General features: G+C 47.3%; 1 protein-coding gene across 2 annotated transcripts in view; it reads right to left on the bottom strand.

Moving 5' to 3' along the window:
* The window catches only part of TSPAN18 (tetraspanin 18), a 166376-nt gene extending 148748 nt beyond the window's left edge, over positions 1-17628 (bottom strand). The window contains exon 1 of one of the 2 annotated variants that reach the window (XM_011963276.1): positions 17534-17628. The gene's annotated coding sequence lies outside the window, so the exon portion shown is untranslated. The remainder of the gene's footprint in view (positions 1-17533) is intronic. The other variant, XM_011963275.1, reaches the window with a different exon arrangement.
* Positions 17629-19176: the final 1548 nt, after the last annotated feature.

Raw genomic sequence — 19176 nt, 5'->3', positions numbered from 1 at the left:
CCCGCCACTATGCTCAGCTAATTTTTTGTATTTTTAGTAGAAACGGGGTTTCACCATGTTGGCCAGGCTGGTCTCAAACTCCTGACCTCGTGATCTGCCCGCCTCGACCTCTCCAAGTGCTGGGATTACAGGTATGAGCCACCGCACCCAGCCAGCAGTTTCTTCAAAGTTATACCTACACCTACCCTATGATGCAGTTACTATATTCTAGGATACTTACACAAGAGAAAGTAAGGCATGTGTTCACACAAAGACTTGGACTCAAATGTCCATAGCAGCTTGATTATGTAGTAGCCAAAAATTGACAACAATACTACATCCATCAAAGGGTGAATGGATACACAAATTATTATATATACATAAGATGGAATATTACTCAGCAATAAAAAGTAATAAAGTACTGGTACAGGCACCAACGTAAATGAATCTTAGAAACAGTAAGCTGAGTGAAGGGAGCCTGACAGGAGAGCACCTACTGTAGGATTTCATTTATAGAAAGTTCTGGAACAGGCAAAGCTAGTCTGTAGTGATAGAAAGCAGACCAGTGGTTGCTCCTGGGAGAGGAACAGAGATTAACCGGGGAGGGCTAAGAGGGAACTTTCTGGGCTGATGGAAAATTTCTATGTCTTACAGGGACTGACGTATACAAGGCCAAAATGGATGTTATTGTACAATTTATGTCTGTATATAAAAGATAACCTCAATAAAGTTTGTAGCTCTTTGGGGGAAAAAGGAAAAAAGTTGCTGGGTAAGCATGTATGAAGGTACTCAGGCTATGCTGAAAGGTTCTAGAGTCCTGGGTTGTTACCAAACGTGCCCGGGGCTGTGGGATAAGACAGATGCCAGCAGAGGCTGCTGGAAGATTCCAGTTATCCGTCATCCAGCAAGGATGTGCTGCATCCTACTGTGTGCTGCTACTACAGCTCCTCCTGCAGCCTCTAGAGCAACATAGACACGATAGCGTCCCACAGTGTCCCAGTCATCGAGAAGCTAACAGTCCAGTTTTCCAATGACCAATTAAGGTTGTTAAAACATTTTAACAAACACAAAAAACAGCCACTCAGCCACCTCATGGTTTCTCTAGGCCCTGGGCAGCCCCAGCTTCTGGACTCGCATGGAAGAGCTCCCTCCCCCCCAACAAGAGCCTCGTGCTGGACACTGGGTGACAGCAGGCAGCCACCCACGGTGCTCAACATGCTGACATCAGCGAGATCTTCCAAGCCTTCACCAACAGGCTTCCAATCTCTACTCTACAGATGGGGAGAAACTGGCCAGAGCCCTCCAGCAAGGCTGCAGGCACACGATGAGTAAGCCACCGGTTCCTGGCTGCTCCTCCGGCCCCCTGCAGAAACCTCTAGAGCATCAGATTTCCTTAATGTTTGTGATGAGCCAGTCCTTTCGCAACTGCTTTCTCTTAAAGGGACGGAAAAAATAAACTGACCGGCCATGTCTGAAAAGTAGGTACTCCACAGATAGGCTCAAAGACTCACCAGGACTTCAAAAGTGTTTCCCAGGGCCCCCATCCTAGCCTTAGGAAGCTGGTAAGTTGTGCGACCCTGTTTTAAGGAAGGTTTTGTTGATGAACACAGAAGTCCTCAAGTCAGTTCTCACAGCTGCCATTCGCAGGGCTCAAGGCCCTTCCCAGGAGTGAGGAACCATGATCCCTATTTTACAGATGGGGAAATAGACAGAGGCTTGGGGGTGACATGACATAGCCAAGGTCTAGCAAGTGGATTCCAGACACAGACTGGATTCCAGGACTGGACGTCTGGTTCCAAAAGCAAGTATCAAAGTCCGATGTCATTTTCTCCTCAACAAATATCAGAACCATGAAGGAAATGGTGAAGTTGGTGGACTGTAAGAAGAAGGGAAGCTTTGTCAGGACAAAGGCCATGTTTTTGTTTGGATCACTGCTGTCAGTAAGGGATGGAATGAATGGATGGTAGGCAAATGAATGAATGAGCAGAGGGAGGTATGAAACAGGACTCAGAAAACACACCCAGCCTCAGAGGGCAATTGTACTGGGCCCAGATAATCCCTGAGTCAACCTTCCCGTCCTCCCTGGAGCCCCTGCTGGGCTTGTTGGCATCCAGGTAAATGGATAATCTGGAGTAAAGAGATAATCCTAGCTCTGTAGGCCCAGAGCTGAGAAACAATCAATTTCATCTAATAGCTTGCTTGCAGCTTGTGAACGTGTGTGTGTATGTGTGTGTGTGTGTGTGTGTGTTGCATTGTTGCATACAGTGGGGAGAGGCAGGGAGGACATATTTGGAGTGAATGAATCTGAAGGAAGATAGGTAGGCAAGGATGTGTGGGTGGGTGTGTAGGAGCTGGGGGGTGGTGTAGGAGAGGTGTATGAAGACATCTGCACAAATGGGTGTGTGCATGTGTCTGAGTGTGCACAGGTGCGTGCATAGGTGTGCAGAGGAATGCGGGCAGGTGTGTGCATAGGCAGATGCAGGGATGTGGGTAAGTATATGCATAGGTATGCACGTGTGTGTGTGCAGTTGTGCACAGGGATGTGGGTAGATGTGTGCAGGTGTGTGCATAGGCAGACACGGATGTGGGCAGGTGTGTGCATAGGTATACATGGGTATATGTGTAGGTGTTCACAGGGATGTGTGCAGCTGTGTACATAGGCAGATACGAGGATGTAGGTAGGTATATGCATAGGTGTACATAGGTATGTGTGTAGTTATATGTATAGGTGTACACAGGTATGTGTGTACATGTGCATAGGGATGTGGGTAGGTGTGTGTATAGGCAGACACAAGGATGTGGGTAGGTATGTGCATAGGTATACACAGGTATGTGTGTAGGTATATGCATAGGTGTACACAGGTATGTGTGAAGGCGTTCACAGGGATGTGTGCAGATGTGTGCTTAGGCATACACAAGGATGTGGGTAAGTATGTGCAGGCACTTAGACAGGAGTGTACATAGATGTGCACAGGCATGTGGATAGGTGTGCACAGGTATATGGGGGGTGTGTAGGTATGTATGTAGATATGCAGCGGTATGCAAGTATGTGTGCCAGTGTGTGTGTGTAAACATGCACAGGTATTGTGGGTAGTTGTGTGCATGGAAGGCAGGCATTAAGGCATAGCATGCAGCAGTGTGTGTACCCATTAGCAGTAGAAGGCCATCCGTGTCTTAACAAGGCCATGGTGGTGTACTCCATTTTCTCTATGAGACTGATGAATTTCACCCATAGCTCTGATCTCAAAGGCTCCCAGCCTAGGATGCTACTGATCCCATTAACCTTCTCCAGGGTCTAAAACCAGCTGAACATCACTAGTCACTCCTGCCCACAGCAGGTCAAGGAGGGGCCCTCACTGAACACAAAAAGGACACAGTGTTTTTATTGGCATCTGAGAGCATCTGGCCCTGGGGAGCACCTAGACCGTTCTGAAATGTCTGGCCTCTCCCTGGCTCTATTTCAGAATCCTGAGGGTAAGGGGCTGATCTCACTTGACATGACCTGGGGTAAACTGAAAACACAGCCATGGAGTGGGTGGGGAGGAAGGGTTCAGGAGGAACATGCACACCTAGAAGGAAACGGAGCACAATGGAGGCCTCTCCCCTGCCAAAAAGGGCTGGGGGGTCAATCCTGGGGCAGGCTCCCAGGACAGATACACGTGGCCTGGGGCCCTTTCAGGATCCCCAGTGGCCATACCAGCTATTCGCTTGGTCAACAGGACCTGGGGCCTGGGCTGTGGCTCTTATTGCATAGACTGAGCCCTAATGGCATCTAACCACCCTGGGAGGATGCCTGGTGTGTGGGCCCGGAGACCAGGACTAATGTCCCCAGAGATCCCCAGGACCTCCAGCCACTGGATAGCTGGCTGCACTGGGTGCCATCCGTCTGAAAGAATCAAGACAACCCCACCCTTGGTGTCAGATGACCTCAACACCTGAGGTTCTAAGAACTACAGACTGCCAGGACTGTCAGCTTCAGGAGGCCAGGTCTCAGCTGCCAGGATCACCTGTGTATCCCAGGGCCCCACTCAGCACCAGCCAGAGTAAGTGCACACACGCTTAATGCGGGTATTAACAAATGCTGGCTGGCTAGCACTGGGAAAGTCCTCAGAGACCAAGTGAGCCATCTCTCTCCCCATTTTACAGGTAGAGAAACTGAGGCCCAAAGAGAAGAAGAAATTTCCTCCATTGCAAATTCACTGATGGGGCTACCCTAAGGTCCAGCCACCTACTAGAAGGCCCTTCACCTTCCTTCTAGAAGGCCAGCTGGAATCAATAGGTAGTGACTGCCTAGCTTGTTTTCCAGAGGATTCTGGAACCAACAAAAGTGCTGCAATTGATTGGTGATGTCTGCAGGGAAAAAGAGAGGGAGGAGTGACAGCCCAGGGATCTCCCATTTATGCCTCTTGGCCCCAACGAAAGGGGAGATGAGGGAGAAATTCCTGTCTCCCCGTAAGAGGCTACTATTTGCCAACTCAGGCCCTTAAACAAGAGGTGTGCTTCTTCTGGCTAGCTACACAAGTTGCACCATCTTGGGCCATCTCTCCCTTCTCCCCACCTTCCTTCCCCAGTTCAGAACTAGAAAGAACCCAGCCCAGCCCCCATTTCTAGCTCTATCTCCTTCTTCCTCCCATGGGTGCTCTAACCACACCAGAAGACTACCCCACCCCCCACCCAGAGCGTAATTCCCGTCTGCTCACCCCTCCAAGGGTTCTCCTACGCTCTTCCCTCTGCCTGGGGAAAAATCCTTCAAGTGGCACCTTCTCTCCTGAGTCAGCTTGCCCCAGAGCTCTGCAGACAGAACCCACACATGTGGTGCCTACCTGGGTACCCCTACTCCCTGAACCAGGGCTTGGCATGCAGTTAGCGCTCAATAACTGCATGGCAAATTAAATTGGCACATCTACCCAGACGCCCTCCTGGAGCTGGCATGAAGACTACAAGGAGTTGCAAGAAAGAAAAGCGGGGGAGGTGGGAGGCAGGCTTCAGGGAACCACAGTGTGATCTATTAACAGTGGGAGAGGAGAGAGAATGAATTCATTTCCTCCCTGTAGTAATTTGCCTGTAAATATTCACAAACCATGCAATTTCTCTCAGCCTTCCCATTAAAGACAAATGCATAAATAAACCAGCCCTACCCAGGGGCTTTGCACACAGGCTGTTGTTCCTCTCCTAAAATAATAGGGTGACTATTTACTTAGCTGCAACCTCCCCATCCCCACAGAGTTCCAGAGGGGTCCCGGGAAGTGGGTGAGCTGGAGAACAAGGCGGCAGCTTGGCAGAAGGAGGTGCTGGTGACCGGGAGCTGAAGCAGAGTTGCTTGCAGGACCCAGGAGGTGGCTGAGCCAGCAGCCCAGAGGCCAGATGAGGTGGCCTCACCTTGGCAGGGTGTCCTCCCCACCCCCAGCCCAATCCCCCATAAAGGGTTCAGAGGTCACACACACCTCACTCCATGGATCCCTTAACATGGGAAAAAACAAATGCCTCTTGAAATGCTAGAAATGTATGACATATGGGAGAGCACAGAAGGTCCCAAACAGGGAAGCTATTTGAGGGCCAGTATCCCTCAGGTAGGGGATCCTACTGCAGGGGCCATGGCAGGGCAGAAGTCTCCCGTCTAGGTCCCCTCCTAAGCTATTCACAGGTCTCTCTTAGCATCTTTCCTTAGAACCAGGGCTGGGGAAGCACCCAGCGGGGGTAAAGCACCATACAGTACAGAAAGCCAGCTTGTGAGAGGGGTATCCTTCCTCCTCCCCAGGCTGCCCATGCAGGCTCCCGGGGCACCAACAAGGAGCTTAGGTCCCAAACCCAATCCCTTTAAAACACTCAGAATATGAACCAAATCCAGAGAAACATGGTGAAACTAGACTCAGTCAACCAGGTACTAGGATGACAATGGCCAGCCCTGACCCACTTCCTCAGCTCCCTTCCCTTGAATCCTCATGGCAACCCTAGGAGGCAGCTTTCGATCATGATCTCCACTTTATAGACGGGGAACTGAGGCTCAGACTATAGTTACACGGAGAGTCAGGGGCAGAGTCAGGGCTCAAACCCAGACATTCCGGCTGCAGGATCTGCGTGTAAAACCACCAGCGCTCAGAGGAAGAAGAACAGCAGAGCAGAAAGAAGCTGGACACAGGGTCCCAGCACTGGTATGTTGATTTCTTTTTCAGGAGGGGTGCTATTCTCCCTTTAAATATATGATGGCTGTGGTGTGCAGCCCACCCACATCTTCATGCTTAACCCCAGCAGTAGCTCTGCAGGGAAAGGTTATCATGTCCAGTTCACAGATAAAGAAACCGAGGCTCACGAAGCTTAATGGTCTCCCAGCCAGCAAGTGAGAGCCAGGATTTAAATCAGGGCCAATACCACAACTGTCTCTGCTGGCTTCAGCCCCAGCTCCTCCACCAGCCAGATGTGACTCGGGCCAATCTTTCCCCCAAGTGGACCTCAGTTTCTACATCTATACAGTGGTCTTACTAATTCCTTTCCTGAGTCTCGGCCCAGGGTGGCTGGGCAGGCAGAATGAGAAGACAGCGAATGTGAAGGCCACTGCAGAGCACACCAGCCTACCCTGTAGGCTGTAAAGCCCAATAACTGGGCCACCTGGTGAGGACTGACATTTACAGCAGTGTGCCCAGACGCCCCACAGGATCCTCTGCCAGCAGAGAGATTCAATTATGGTCATTATGGTGCACTTAGGAAAACCAGGGAGCAGCTAATACATTTTAGAAAGATTGGCAACAACAGAGGATGAATCAAAACGAGTTTTCTACTTAACCCTCAGTTAAACAGAAAATCCATTTAACCACAAGGCAAAAAACTGTGTCTTCCCAGCCTACAATCACTTTTTAAAAAAAACTGTCTGCCACTTAGCTTTGTATTTTTACCACCCTGAAAGCTGCCTTGGAATGAAAAATAAATTCACTGATGGAGAGAAAGATGTCATCGACCTCTATAGGTTAGCAGCCTGGAGCAACATCCTCAAGCCCTTGCTCCCTCCAGCGCGGCAGGAACGCAATCCTTGTTTCCATCCTTGCCAAAGATGCTGGCGGTTGCTGGAGAAAGCAGCCCCAGAGGCCCAACGGAGTGCAAATTTTTCACCTCCCACCGCCCCCTCCCACCCCCTCCCCACTAGAGGGAGCAAACCAAACCACTGCAGTCACTAGAGGCTCCCAGAAGGAGGCTGGGAATGAAACGTGCCTGGAGAGGACCTATAGGGATTCAGTGACCTCCAGGTATGCTAAGCTGCAGAGCAGTCCAGAAGTGTGGGCAGGAACAGGAGCGATTAAAGTTAGGAAGAGAGTTCCCCACAAATGCAGAGAGGAACCTATCAGCCAGATAGTTCTCCCTATCATTAAGTAATGCAGCATTGACTACACACGTGCAAACAGATACTCCAGGCACAGGGTTCCCAGACAAAATATAGGATGCCCAGTGAAGTCTGAATTTCAGATAAACAACAAATAATCTTTCAGTGATTCTTCCTAAATAGTACACGAAAAAATATTGCACGGGGCAGACTTATACTAAAAATTGAGTCATTGTCTATAGGAAGTTCAGATTTAGCTGGGCATCCTTTAATTTTATTTGCTGTACCTGGCGACCCCTCCCAGCAGGCATGCAGGTGACAGCAGACACTGGACGCAGCTGAGCGTCCAACAGTAGGGGTCCTCCAGCCCTCTGATGCCCAGGAAGGAATCTCACACACTGTAAGTCCAGGAGAGATGGAAAAAAAGCAGGAAGCCAAACTGAACGGACTTTCTGGTGTCAACTATTGAACACACGCCTGGGTGTGAACAAAAGCAGGAAACGAAGGAGGTTCTGGTCCTGAGAGAGGAAGTGAATGATTTCTTTTCCCTTCATTTTCCAAGCTCTGAATTGTTTCATCGCCTTAACAAGAACAGCCACACACACACAACCAAAGTGCTCAACTTTTCTTATCTTTTGAGATCAACCTGGTTGTTCTAGCAGGTGGTGAGCCTTTCGAAGTCAGGGATTGGGAGTTTTTCATCTCTGAACCCCAGTGGACGCCTAGTGAATGGAGGGAAGAAAAAAAGAAGGGAGGGAAATCAGGAGGGAAGAAGGGAGGATGAAGGAGGCTCTGTCCATGCAAATGCCAAGAGCTGGGAGGTCCCCAGTTGGAAGGTGACTTCTGAGGACCACAGGGACCTCCAGGCAGGAGGAGCCAACTCTGTCACCCCAGGTTCCCTTGCTACCTCTACTGAATGGAGAGGCTTTGAGGTCAGGAGCCTGGATGCTATCTGGACAGCAGTCCGCCCAAAGCCCAGCCCCAGGCCTGTGGGCCCCCTGCCATCACTTCCTCTGCATTTACTAAGAGAAGCTGCCCAGCATGGGGACACACTGTGAGATGCAGGAATGAGCCTGCCTGCGGAGCTTCCCCCAGGGACAGAAAGCAGATTCCACACCCTTGGGCTCTGCCCCTCCTTCTCCCATGGGACATGCCTGCCTGCCTCTCGGTTCAAGTTCAGTTTAAACAGATGTTCTGTTCCTAAGAAGCCCCGTCTTTGAAGTCCAGGAGAAAAATCTCAGCTCCAAAGGGACCTTTCCTACTGAAGAGACTCTCTGGCGAGTCTCCGCAGAAATAAAAAACAAAACCCCTGGATCCTTATCTCCTGGTATTTATGCGATTTTTAATTAGAACAGCTGCGGGGAAAGGGAAGGAGAGAGAGGGGCTGAGGGTGGGAGTCTGACTGAGGAGCACAGGACTGGGAGGGAGGCAGCCTCGCAGGCTCCAAACTGCCACTCTGAGGACGAAGCTTTCAGTGCCCAGCTCTCCATAACCCCAGGCACGGGTACACAGATGGTGCTCAGAACACTGGCGGCTTTCAGGAACTGCAACCAAATACCTACTGACCCAGGGTTTCCAGGATGCCAGGGGTCCCCAGGCTGCGAGGCTCTGCCTTGTGTCCATCCATTCCACCTGGAGATTACCTGGTCCTATTGCAGGACTCAGTTACAGGGTCTCCCCGACCTTCTGACCACCGTTCCATCCCGTCCCCTCACAGCAACCCTCTTGGGAGCATCTCGCCATGGGCATGCCAAGAGCGGGGCAGTGGGAGCCGTCCTTCCAGGGAGCTGGCAACAAAGGGATGAACTGCCTGTAGGGAATTTTAAAACAAACCTAAAACCCACTGAAAGCTGACAGTTCTAAACAGTGTCAGTGATAAAACACTCCACTTTGAGGAAAAAAAAAATTGTTTGGTGATCTAAGTTCTAAACAATTGCAGCAGTCACTGGTGAGTTTTAATAATATGTATGTAAGCTTCAAAGGAGCATATTTTTATTACTTAGCCTTTAAAACACGTTGCATTTGCGTAGGTGTGAATTCAGAGAGCACCTACTTATTCAGTCAGAAGCCAACATGTGTGGATCCTGTGATACCCATTCATTTAGAGAATAAGGCTTCAGAATCCGGCCGAGTGCAGTGGCTCATGCCTGTAATCCCAACACTTTGGGAGGTTGAGGCAGGTGGATCACCTGAGGTCAGGTGTTCGAGACCAGCCTGACCAACATGGTGAAACCCCATCTCTACTAAAAATACACAAATTAGCCGGGCATGGTGGTGTGCGTCTGTAATCCCAGCTACTCAGGAGGCTAAGGCAGGAGAATCGCTTGAACCCGGGAGGCAGAGGTTGCAGTGAGCTGAGATGGCGCCATTGCACTCCAGCGTGGGCAGAAATAGTGAAACTCCATCTCAAAATAAATAAATAAATGACAATGCAAAATAATACAGAAACTCCCAATACAGTGTATTACCTATCATGAATAAACTAGAGATGATTTAAAGCATACAGGAGGATGTGCATAGGTTATAAGCACATACTACTCCATTTTATATCAGGGACTTAAGCATTAATGCATTTTGCAAGTTTCTTCATGTATTATTTTCTCTTTTGTCAAATTATCTATTAATGTAATTAAGAACTGTTGACCCATTACCTTTCTACTTTTTCATGTCATAATGTTTGTTTACTGGCATGGTTATACATACAAAGTTCACAAAATTTTCAGTCTCTTTTCTGGCCATTATTCTAATTGATTTTATTTCATCATTATTACTGAAAATAATTTTGTTGTATAGAGGAAGCAAGTATACAAAAATCATGTGCTCTAGGTGTCAAATATCCTAGAGTGATGGATAATTTGGGTCAAACATTATTCTGGGAGTGTCTTCCAGGGTGTTTCTGGATGAAATTGATATTTAAATAGGTAGACTGAGTAAAGCAGATGGTCCTCCCCAGTGCAGCTGTGTCTCATCCAATCAACTGGAGACCTGAATAGACCAAAAGGCTGAGTAAGGGGAAATTTCACCAGTCTGACTTCTTGAGCTGGAACACTGGACTTCTCCTCTTCTTGGACTGGAACTTACACCATCAACTCTCCTGAGTCACAAACCTAAAGTGCTGATCTCAGGACTTTTTTTTCTCGGCCTCTGTAGTCACATGAGCCAATTCTTCATAATAAATCTCTTTATATAAACAGTCATCTCTTAGAATCCATGGAGGTAACCATCCCTTGGTTCCAGGACCCTCTTCCATATCAAAATGCATTAATGCTCAAGTCCCTGATATAAAATGGAATAGTATTTGCTTATAACCTATGCACATCCTCCTGTATACTTTAAATCATCTCTAGTTTACTCATGAGAGCTAATACACTGTATTGGGAGTTTTTGTATTATTTTGCAGCTTTTTCTAGAATATTTTTGGTTCACAGTTGGTTGAATCCACAGATGCAGAACCCATGGGCACAGAGGGTTGTATATCCTATCAGATATATATCCTGATATCCTATCTGTATATCCAGCTGACTGTATATTCTATTGGTTGTTTCTCTGGAAAAGCTGACTAACACACCTAGGAATGCCTCTGCTGCACCTGTCACATTTTATGTCAGGCATCAACAGCTGAATGGTGGCCTCCTCCAGCTCAGGCACTACGTGTCATTTACATCTGGGGCCCACAGGTAAATAGCCTTGTGCTTCCAGCACAATTGACACTTGATAAGTGTTTTGGTTCATATGAATGAACAAATGAATGAATGATCCAACAAAGACATTAGAAGATCCAGCCAGACCTTGCAGAAAGGCACAGAGCTTCATTTCTCCACTCATCCTCAAGCCTCTCACCTTTGCCCCTGCCTAAGGTGCACACTTCTGCTCAGTATATCCACCCTTGCCTGGGACCAGAATTTTCTCAAACAACACATGACTGCCCTTGACAGTGGCTCAGTCCTCCGTCATCTTTTGCATCTTCACTCACTTCCTGAGTAATCTCATTACGGTCAAAGGTTTGAAATACTCTATACAAGCTGATGGCTCTCAAATTTGGAGACCAGCCCCACCCTCACCCCTGAACCCCAGGTGCATATCTCCAGCCACTCCTCTCCACCTCCACTCTAGTGATTAATAAGCATCTCAACTTAAAATGCCTGAGAAGAACTCAATATGCCCTCCCTCCACTCTCGGCCAGAACCCACCCTAGGCTCTTCCATCTCAGGCCAGAAGCTGTGGTTGACCTTGACTCCTCTTTCTCTCACCCCCATCGTATTAGCAAGTCCTATCAACTTTGCTCTCAAAATAGATCCTGAATGTTGTGGCTTCTCAGCACCTCCACCACATTCCACCTTCCAAGCCACCTTGCCTCTTCCATGGATTCCAACATGAGTGTTTGTACTGGTCTCCCTTCTCCCTGCAGACTGCCCTCCACCCAGCAGCCAGAGTGATCTTAGTAAAATATAAATTTGATCCGGTCTCTTTCTTGCTTACTGGCTTCCTGCCAAACTTAGACCCTTTAGAATCAAAATACAAAGCTTTCACCCTAGCTAGCAGCACTGTGCAGGCTGGGCCTCCAATTCACTCCTGGCCTCCTCTCCATCCACACTACCATGGGGGTAGCACCCCGGCATCCTTGCTGGTCCTCTAACATGCCAGCCAGCCTAATGTGCCTTACTCTTGCTATTCCCTCACACAGGAAGGCTCTTCCCCCACATTATGTCAAGGCTTATTCCTCATTGCCTTCAGGTGTCTGCTCAAATTACATCTGGCTAGGAAGGCCTTCCCTGTACCTCCTATCCATAATAGCAATCCTCCCCCAACCCACCACCTGAATCACTCCCTGCCCCTTCCAGTCATTATTGAACTTCATAGTACCTAATGGCACCTGATATTCAAATGTATTTGTTTGGTTTCTGTTTCCCTCAACCAGAAGGCAAGCTCCGTAAGGACTGAGACTCTGCTATTTCATTCAAAACGATATTCCCAGCATGTAGAGCAGTGCCAGGTACATGGTAGGGTCTCAACAAATATTTGCTGAATAAATGAATGTGTACTCACATTTGACCTTTGCCCTCAAGTCAACTCAGGGCTAGGCATTGTTATTGCCACACCATTCTGCAGATGTTAGAACCGAGATGTAAAATCAAAGAGATTTACCCATAAGATCCCTCAGATACTTAGTGATAGAGCCATGATTAAAACGTAGCCTTCAGAAAACATGAAATCAATTCAACAAATCCAAATGCTGGTTCTTTGAAAAGATCTATAAATCAATAGAACTCTGGCTAGGTTAACTAAGAAAAACCAGAAAAGACACCAATTACTAATATCAGAAATGAAAAAGGGGATATCACTACAGTTCCCATAGACATGGAATGTCCCATAGACATGAAAGGATAAAAGAAATACACAATTCTATGCCCACAAATGTGCACAAGTTTATGCCTACAAATTTGATAACTTAGATAAAATGTACCAATTCCTAGAAAGACACAATCTGCCAAAGCTCACACAAAAAAGAAATTAAAGTCTTAATAGGCCTATATTTATTAAAGAAATCTAATCAATAAACCTTGCAAAGAAAGAAAAGCATCAGGCCAGGTGAGTTCACTGGTGAATTCTAACAAACACTTATGGGAGAAATTATACCAATTCTCAATAATCTCTTCCAGAGTATAGAAGTGGAGAGAATACTTCCTAACTCATTTTGTGAGACCATCATTATGCTGATACCTAAACCAGAAAAAATCATTACAAGAAAACTACAGACCAATATCTCTCATGAATGTAAATGCAAAAATCCTCAACAAATACTAACAAATTAAACCCAAGAATGTATAAAAGGTCTTAGATACCATGATCAGGTGAGATTTATTCCAGGTACACAAAACTGGTTCAATATTAAAACACCAAATAATAGGCTGGGCGCAGTGGCTCACGCCTATAATCCTAGCACTTTGGGAGGCCGAGGCAGGTGGATCACAAGGTCAGGAGTTCAAGACTAGCCTGGCCAAAATGGTGAAACCTCATCTCTACTAAAATACAAAAAAAAATTAGCTGGGCATAGTGGCATGTGCCTGTAATCCCAGCTATTCGGGAGGCTAAGGCAAAGAATTTCTTAAACCTGGAAGGCAGAGGTTGCAGTGACCAGAAATCACACCACTGCACTCCAGCCTGGGCAACAGAGCAAGACGGTCTCAAAAAAAAAAAAAGAAAGAAAAAAAAAATCAAATAATATAAACCATCATATCAACAACCTAACGAAAAAAAATTGCACGATCATATCAATAAATGCAGAAAAAGCATTTGACAAAATCCAACACCTATTCATGATAAAAAAAAACTCTCAGCAAACTAAGAATTAAGGGGATCTTCTTCCTCAAGTTGATAAAGAGCATCTACAAAATACCAATAGTTAATATCATACTCAATTATAAGAAATTTGAGGCTAATAAAATATATATAAGATCTGTATGAGGAAAACTACAAAACTAGATTGAAGAAATCAAAGAAGTAAATAAATGAAAACACTGAAAAATAGTCAATGTTCAAAAACAGGAAGACTCAATACTGTCAAGATGTCAGTTCTTCCCAACTTGATCTATAGATTCAAGACAATCCCAATCAAAATCCTGCAAGTTTTTTTATGGATATCAACAAACTGATTCTAAGGTTTATTTGGAGAAGCAAAACACCCAGAAAAGTCAACCCAAAATTGAAAGAGAAGAACAATGTTGGAAGAATTGACACTACCCAACTTTAAGAGTTACTATAAAGATACAGTAATAAAATGGCATGGTATTCGTGAAAGTACAGACAGATTATTGGCACAGAATAGAAAGCCCAGAAATAGAGCCACATATATACGTCAACTGATATTTGACAAAGGAGCAAAGGCAATACACTAGAGGAAAGATAGTCTCTTCAACAAATAGTGCAAGGACAACTGGATGTCCACATACACTAGAATGATACTGAATCCCTACCTCACTCCATATATGAAAATTAACTCAAAAAGATCAATGACCTAAATGTAGGAGCTAAATAAAACTCTTAGAATAAAGCACAAGAGTAAATCTCTATGACCTCAAATTTGGCAATGGATTCTTAGAACACCAAAAGCTTGAGCAACAATAACAAAAAAAAAGATAAACTGAAGCCTGGGGAATCCACAGAAATTGCCTTCTCTCACTCAGCCTGCCTCAAAGGGCTGGCTGGGGAGATAAAAACATCAGGGGACTTTCATTTCTGACTTAGCACCACACTCAGTGCAAGACTGGGTAGTGAACTGGAGAAGAGTGCCACCGTTGGTACAGCGGGTGCCTCTAGGTGCAGAGAGTGCCATGAGAAGCTCCCACAAACACACTGTCCTTGGGCTAGGAACCCTGTGTTTGGGTCCTTACCTTGCTGCTTTTTAGACATGAAACCTGGAATCATTGAAAGAGCTTATCAATGACTGCCTTCTGGAGTGTGGGTAGGATTAACAATTATCTACGAAAAAGTCCAGTAAAGATGGCTGTGAGTGAAGTGTTAGCCATCAGCTAGAGACTTGGGATGAACTGCTCACACTTGAGGTGGCTCTAAGAGATAGCACATCAAGACAGGGAGCTGACACAACCCAGGTCCCTCTTACAGCCCTTTTTTTAGACCTTGCACAGAAGGAGGTATGTGTCTCCAGGGAAACCCCACTGTTTGGTTACAAACACCCAGCTCTTACATCCCAAGAGCCTGGCACTCTTCAAGGAGGTCACCTTGGGAGGCTACACTATTCCAAGGGGGCTGCCATTGTTCAAAGCAAACAGGGGCTTCCCATGGTAGTCACCTTGACCTCACAACCACCCAGTGGGGTGCATGCTCTTTGCCCATCTTACAGATGAGAAAACTGAGGCTGTGGGGGATCAAGTCACTCACCCCCAAGCCAAACAGTACTGAAGGGCAGAGCTGGGACTCAGCCCCCATCCTTCTAGCTCCAAAACCCCAGCAAAGCTTTTCCATGACAGCGTATGCCTCTCTGCCTGTTGCTTTATGGTCGTCTTTATATTTTCCCTGTGATGCTATAACATTTATCTGTTTCCTGGCTAACAAGAGGGGCAAGGCTAAATAGCTCTGCTCCCTGGGCTGTCCTCCTGAAAGTAAACCAAGAACAATAGCAACCCTACTGCTTTGCTCTGCACTTAAAGAGATTTTTTTCCTCTTACACACCGAGGCTTGAGGCCCACGGCTTCCCCTGATGGAGAAATATCCCCAAGAAGAAAGGTCCTGGGGACGGGAAGTTTTTCCTGACTCACTTCAGTGCCTTCTCCAGATTAAGAATACTGGGCAGGATCCAGGCTCTGTGATAAGGCAACTGCTTCCTGTGGGGATCAGGGCAGCTGCTGCCAGGAGGTTTACAATTAAGATTATGGTCCTGGCAGCTGGCGGGGTGAGCCGTGGGACACAGACGCTAGTCAGTGAGGGACAGCCCAAGCAGGCCCCAGGCCTCGCCGCTCCTCCCACACTGTCCACTAAAGCCTCAGCCTGGCCCTGTTTTATCTGCCCCTGGGAGCCGGCCACCCTGTCTTGGATTCCAGCCTAAAATAATCTAGGGCAGCCAGTGGCACACTCCAGAAGGGCGAGTGAACTATCAGATTGGTGACTAAGAAAGTGGCCGAGTGCTTTCCGACTATGGGCACAGAGGCAGCTGAAATAGAAAATGCCATTAGGCAGTAGTGCAGCACTTCACAATCTGCACACCCCATACACCTGCCAGCAGCCCAGGCAGGGGAAGCAGGTGGAGTGGGTGTGGAGGGCACACGTATAGGAAACAGTGCAGGGAGCTTCCTAAGTCTTCCTCGTCTTCCCCAAAGCAACCCATGAGTAAGTGTCACTGTCCCATTTTAGAGATCAGAATATCAAGGCCTGCAGGGATTTCATGAGATGCCCAAAATTTAAAAAAAAAAAGGTGTAGGACAAGGAAACAAACCATTTTTATGTTTTTAACAGGAAATGGAACTTCAGAGAGATGATTTGTCTAATTATTTTTAATCTTAAGCTTCAAGTCACAGAATTTAGTAAGCAAAAGACACAAGAATTGTATGGCAGTTCAGGCAGTGGCTTCAAATCTCAATGACATTACTCAGTGCTATGTGACCTTAGGCAAGTCACCTAACTTCTCTGAGGCCTGGTTTTCTCTTCCGTAGTGTGGAGGTGATCACAGTGGCAAGATGACAGGACGGTTAAGAGGACAGAATGGGATGGTGCAGCGAATGAGCATCACATTGTGCCTGGGGCATGAAGCCCTCCGTCATGTTGCTGGTTTCTCTTCTGATAGGCAGGGACTCAAACCCAGGTTCCTCTGCACCTCAAACCCTATGATTTACCACCAAGGGTTGGAGCCATCATCCTTTGCCCAAGACAGGCAATCAGATCTCCTTGGAGTTTTCAAATCCCCTCTCCTTTCCATGGCCTTCCACAACCTCCCAACCCCTGACCTGTCACTTCTTCTATTTCAGCCCTGGTCTTGGAATCCCAGAAATGGAGGGTGTGAGTGCTAGAACAGAGATTCAAGTTGCAGCTGCCTCATTTTACAATGAGAAAACGAGGCCCAATGAGGGAAATGACTTATAAGTCACACTGTTGGTCGAGGCTGCTCAGAGGACAGACATCTTGGCTTTTCATCCAGAAAGCTTCCATGAGGCCACCAGCCCATCACCAGTCCCAGAATCATGGTCAGCTCAAGAAGGACTTTGAGAGCCTCCGAAGCAGACCAAGGCTTTTCTGTTCTCAGTTTCACCATAGAATGTGGTGATTGATCCTAGTACTTGTGGATTTAGACTCTGATCAAAAGAGAATTGAGGGCAGAGGGATGGTAATCGCCCTAGGAAGCGATCTCCTTCTCACAGTCCCAAAACAGTGGTGGGTATGGGGGAGGCTGAGGTCAGGGAGGGGTCCTTGATACAGATTCCATGAGCCCTCATGACCCTGCCTGAAGCCCCCAGAAGCTCTACTCTTCCTTAAAGGGCTCACTCCCTGCCATCCATCAACCCTCACTTCCTGCACCAAGGTGGCCCCACTGCCCTTATCCGTGAGTAAATGTCTAGGTGTGAGAAGAAGAGTGAAGCCACACTTCTCCTGCCCTGTGCCCCTTGGGCAAGAGCTGAGAGCCCTCTCACATGGAAGTGGTGGTTTGGAGGGCAGGAAGAGAAGAAGAGAGAAGAGAAGACCCTCTTGTTCAAGTAAGTGAAGATGCCACCCTGCCACGTTGCCACTTCATACCTCTTTCCACTGGTGTCTTTTCCTTTGGGTCCAGGGGTGCCAAGGTTCTCTTACAGTGTCCTTCTGACAGTAGCTTCTGGATACACTCTAGAGAAAGAAGACAGAGAAACACATTTCAAAAAGGCAGGAGTCCTTGGGGACCACCTCAGTCCACATGTGGCTCCCACTCCCCAAAGTCTCCTTTCCCTACTTCCATCACTGCAAGCACAGAAGCCAGACAGGGCACCCATGGCTGGTGATACGGTATAAATGTGTCCCCACCAAATCTCACATTGAATTGTAATTCCCAATGTCAGAGGTGGGGCCTTAGATGTCCATCCAAGCAGGTGGGAGGTGATTGGATGATGGAAATAGTTTCTCATGAATGGGTTAGCACCATCCCCTCGGTGCTGTTCTCTTGAGTGAGATATCATGAGATCTGGTTGTTTAAAAGTGCATAGCACCTTCCCTTCTCTCTTGCTCCTGTCCCTACCGTGTCACTCTGCGTGCTTCTCCTTCCACCATGATTGTAAGTTTCCTGAGGCCTCCTCAGAAGCAAATACTGTCATGCTTCCTGTACAGCCTATAGAACTGTGAGCCAATCAAATTTTTGTTTTATAAATTACCCAGTCTCAGGTATTTCTTTATAGCAGTGTGAGACTGGACTAATACAGCTGGAAAGGCAGGACTAAGCACCAGCCCCACAGAGCTTCCCAGGATAGCGTCTCCAGAGCCTGTGAATGGGGGCATATTTTCAATCTTCCCAAGTCAGCCCAGAGCCTGTACATCTATGTGATGGCACTGAACATGCTAATCAAAACATCACACTGTGTTTCTTTGCTTCTAGCTAGAATATTATCAACTTGGTGTGGGAACTCCGGTTTCCTTAGGCTGAAAAAAAGGCTTTCTGAGTCATTTTGAAAATAGGAAAAAGAATTAATCATTGCCTAATGAATGCAGACTCTTTGAGCAGACCCAACACTTTCAAGGTCTGCTATCCATGAAGAGATAAGTAACAGTAAGGAAAGCCTCTGGTGGTGAAAAAAGAACTCAGTTCCAGAATGCCAGTGGGGTTAGAAGTCCAGCCTCTCCAACCCTTCCCTTCTGTCAGTTTGATGAAGCATCCCCAGGTCACCAGAGAAGGATCAAATTCACCATGTCCAGGCCACATACCTGCCAGCAGAGACAGGCCAGTCCCAAGAGACTGGCTCAGTCACATGCACAGCTGAGAAATAAGAGCAAAACTTACAGCCTCCAGAGCACAGGGGAGAAAGCGAAGTTCCCTAATCTCTCCCCTCCCAGGCTCCTCCTGCCCTCAGAGACTAGCTGCACAGTGGAAGCCCTGATCAAGTTTCAGGTCTCTCGGACGATAATGATGATCATCCTGACACCCCTTACGACCCCAGAAGAAAGTGTCACCATTTCAGGAATGAGGAATGTGAGCTCAGAGGAGTTAAATAACTTGCCCAAGGTCACATCACTGAAATGAGGCTGAGCTGGGACTAGAACTTCGGCCATGGGAAGTTCTACTGCTGGGACTAGAACTAGTGCTAGTTCTAGAGCTGGGACTAGAACTTCGGCCATGGGAAGCCTGGTGCTAGTGCCATCTCCACAGTGGGAGGGGGGTAAGCAGGAAGGCGATGAGTTCAAGGTCTACCCCACAG

This window comes from Colobus angolensis, unplaced genomic scaffold (genome assembly GCF_000951035.1).
Source record: "Colobus angolensis palliatus isolate OR3802 unplaced genomic scaffold, Cang.pa_1.0 Scaffold61, whole genome shotgun sequence".
Taxonomy (NCBI): Eukaryota; Metazoa; Chordata; class Mammalia; order Primates; family Cercopithecidae; genus Colobus; species Colobus angolensis.
This window is presented reverse-complemented; position numbering and strand designations above follow the sequence as displayed.